Source organism: Dipodomys spectabilis, unplaced genomic scaffold (genome assembly GCF_019054845.1).
Source record: "Dipodomys spectabilis isolate Male_0828 unplaced genomic scaffold, ASM1905484v1 ptg000163l, whole genome shotgun sequence".
Taxonomy (NCBI): Eukaryota; Metazoa; Chordata; class Mammalia; order Rodentia; family Heteromyidae; genus Dipodomys; species Dipodomys spectabilis.
Genome location: NW_024870840.1, coordinates 8,170,274 through 8,174,250, shown reverse-complemented (window position 1 = coordinate 8,174,250; position 3,977 = coordinate 8,170,274). Strand labels below are relative to the sequence as shown.

Sequence of the window (3,977 nt, the reverse complement as noted above, 5' to 3'; positions counted from 1 at the left end):
GAAAAGCATTCCCTGGGCTATATTAACCTTTAGGTCACCATGCTAAATGACAGCTATTCTATGTGCACATTACTTAGCTCCAGCTAACAATCTGCTGAGGACAAAAAGGTCAAAACAGCCTTTCTCTAAGTTAACATAAAGGAACTTCTTTTCAGTTATTTTAACCTAGAAATTGAAATTCTGATGCTTCCCAAAGATAAATTTCAAGGTTTTGTTTGCAAATCTTCTTTAGGATACTCTGAGATCCAACCTTGCCTTAGTTCCTGAGCCCCGTCTGGGTCCAGTATCCTGCATGGGGCAACATAGAAATAAATAATTAGGGTAATTACCATAACCACCAGACCCCTGAGAACTGGCCCTGCCAGGAAAGTGATGGTTCCACCATCAACACCCTTCAGGTGGAGCATGGGAGAGGAACCAGCAAAAGGAGTAACTTTAGAAAATTCATGAGGAAGAAAGAACCTAATCCTGATCTCAACACTGAAGAAGAGAAAGCGCATAGGATACAGATAGGGCCCTCTTGACCAGCCTATCCCTGTGAATTTCTTGGAAGGTAAGGGGAAATCCCAAACCAGTGAGACCTTTTAGCTCCATGGTAGAGACTCAAGCGCCCTCTAGAGGCGATGTTGAAGTTTCCAGACCCTGTGGTGCTAAAGGATGTCTGAGGAGGGGGTTAGGGAGGCTTTAGGGGTAAACACCCAGAGGGAGAAGTTTCCAAGACCATCCACATTGCTAGGAGCTGCTAAGGAAAACCTGGCTGATATAAAAACAAGCCACAAGCAGAGCAGAGCCTTCTCCCATTAGTCACCCTTGAGGAAAACAAATCAGTCTTTACTGGCCACTTACCATCAAGGGATGGAGTTGGAGAAAGAACAGTCTTTCCTTTCAGAAACTATGAGCATGTTTGTTTTAATTGTCCAGATTCTTTTTTTTTTTTTGGTCGGTCATGGGCCTGAACTCTGGGCCTGGGAGCTGTCCCTCAGCTCTTCAGCTCAAGGCTAGCGCCCTACCACTTGAGCCACAGCACAATTCCGGCTTTTTTCTGCTTATGTGGTACTGAGGAATCAAACCCAGGGCCTCATGCATGCGAGGCAAGCACTCTACCACTGAGCCAACTTCCCAGCCCCAATTGTCCAGATTCTTTTTTTTTAACTTAAAAGGTATTTATTTGTGATTTCCTACATATATTTAGCTTATAAATACAAAACTGTAAATATATTAAGAGAGAATTTCTGTTAAAGTGTTCATTGTGTTTCACTTCAAGTACTGCACAAGTTAAAATCTGATAAAGGATTTACACTCAGCTATCTGAAACTCCCCATCTCACTTTTGTTTTAGTGTGGTGGGTAACTTGTTTTCCATAGTTACCACCAGCAGGAAAGTCTCTCTTTTATGGCTTCTAGGGCTCTCATTAATTAGTGTACATACAGTTGTCACTTTCTATATCATTGTCATTATCATTGCTATCTTCATCACTTTCTAAGGGGATGCCTGTGGCAGCTGAAGCACCTTTAGGTTCTCGGTCAAGAAGAAAAAAGTCAGTTCCACTCAAAGTGTCTTGTCTCAAAAATATGGAACACTTCCCGAATTTGCATGTCATCCTTGTGCAGGGGCCTTGCTAATCTTCTCTGTATCGTTCCAATTTTAGTATATGTGCTGCCAAAGCGAACACTTGTCCAGATTCTTTTTTTTGGGGGGGGGGGGGGGTGGTCCGGTCGTGGGGCCTGAACTCTGGGCCTGGGCGCTGTCCCTCAGCTCTTCAGCTCAAGGGTAGTGCTCTACCACTGGAGCCACAGGCCACTGCCGGCTTTTTTCCTTTTTTTTTTTTTTTTGCTTATGTGGTGCTGAGGAATCGAACCCAGGGTCTCATGCATGCAAGGCAAGCACTTTACCACTGAGCCACCTTCCCAGCCCCATTGTCCAGATTCTTGATTCCAAAAGTATTTCTTATTTCTTCTCCTGAAAACCTTTTTGGATTTTACCCTTCCCATCTCCCTTAGAGCCTGACTCACATGCTGCCTCATTAGGAAGAAGTCCTAATGAGCCAGCCACTGGTGAAAGCATTCTTCAGCTCCATCCCCCAAAAGCTCCCACTGCTCTGGCGTTGGAGATGAGGCATTACGCTCTACTTTGTCACACCTTGTTAGGCATGCAACAGCCCCTCCTAGTAACTGATCCCAATAGACAATCACTCATAACAAGGGTTCCACAAGGTTCAAAGGGAACAACAGTGTCCTCCGTTCTCATGTCTGGTGGAATTGAGTGCATGTGATACCCATGGTAACTTTGTGATTTTACAGAGAATGAATTTCTTTTGTTATTGAGATACTGTCTCAAAGAACAAGTAACCATGGTGGAACATGTCTTTAACTCCAGCAATACAAGAGGCATGGATAGAAAGGTAGAGGCACAAGGCCAGGTCTGAGCAGAAATGCGAAACTCTATTTGAAAAAAATAACTAAAGCAAAAAGGACTGAGGACATGGTTCAATGTAGGGTCCCATAACATACATACATTACATATATAGAATGAGGTTCTTTGGGGAAGCATCATCTTGATACTATCTTATAAACCTCTATTTGTATTCTGGGTAGCTAAGAAATTCCTACACTGCTAAGAAAAAAAGTTACTGGGCACCATTGGCTCATGCCTATAATCCTAACTACTGTACTCAGGAGGCTAATATCTGAGAATCATGGTTCAAAGCATCCAGGCAGGAAAATTCATAAGACTCTTCTCTCCAATTAGCCACCAGAAAACCGGAAGTTGAACTGTGGCTCAAAGTGGTAGAGTACTAGCCTTGAATGAAAAGGCGCAGAGTCAGTACTCAGGCCCTGAATTCAAGCCTCATGACCAACAACAACAACAAAAGTAACCACTTGAGTGAAAGCATAAAATTGTCTCCTAAAATGTGAACTGAATTAGAACTATCTGAAGGCATTTTTTTATAAATAAGATTAAAAGTCTCAAGCCAAGTGATGGTGGCTCATGCCTGTAATGAATATCTGAGGATCACAGTTCAAAGCCAGCGTGGGCAGGAAAGTCTGTGAAACTCTTGTCTAACAACCACAAAAAAGCTGAAAGTAGAGTTGTGGCTCGAGTGATAGAGCACTAGCTCAGGGACAGCATAGCACCCAGGCCCTGTGTTCAAGCCAGCATGCATGTGCATGTGCACACAGATTAAAAGTCTCACTTCAGACTTACTTATAATTTTTGGAACTGAGTCCCCAATATCTGCACATATAACAAGACTCCTTGGATGATATTTATATATATTAATATTTGAGGGCTGGAGACATAGCTCAAGTGGTAGAATGCTAGTCTAGCAAGCACAATACCCATAGATCAAGCCTCAGTACTACAAAAAAAGAAAAAGAAAGGAAAAAATGAGAAGAAAAAAGTTGAAACACTGGTGGCATAGAGATTTACAACTACTAGATGATGTGGCTCTTCTCAGATCCTACAAGAACTAGGAACCAACACTGGTGAGTTCCCATGCCTAGATTTCAACCTGTGTTCCTTTGGCAAATGTCACCACTGACAGTGCATGGCCCTGTCTATGTAGCAAAGCCTGAACAGACAAAATGTTTTAAAAAAATTCCAGGATAAGAGTTCTCTTCTACCCTAGTCTAAGGCTCACTCAAATCCTCATTTCCAGTCCTTCTTCAAAGACTACTGACCCCAAAGGTCTGAATTTACTCTGATAGCTCCTGGATAACCATTTTTTTCTATAAAGACCAGCCATGTTTATTATTCATCAAGTATAGTTGTCCAAAGGATATGTACATAAATATCTTCTTAAATATCAAGTCACCTTCCTAAATCATTATACCAGTGCTTGCTTTATTGATCTCTAAAACTGGATGATCCAGGGAGGATTGGCATGGTCTCTATTATGATAGAATGATAGGCAAATTCCAGGATAATCAATTTTAACGTGTTTGCAAGGCTTGGTCCATTCCTTTGCTAGGTAACAG

The 3,977-nt window shown here is 42.2% G+C and overlaps 1 non-coding gene across 1 annotated transcript; it reads right to left on the bottom strand.

Moving 5' to 3' along the window:
* Window positions 1-1,565: 1,565 nt before the first annotated feature.
* Window positions 1,566-1,672, bottom strand: LOC122119338. Its single transcript, XR_006149544.1, has one exon. It is a non-coding gene; the product is annotated as a U6 spliceosomal RNA (small nuclear RNA).
* Between the last annotated feature and the right edge of the window lie 2,305 nt (window positions 1,673-3,977).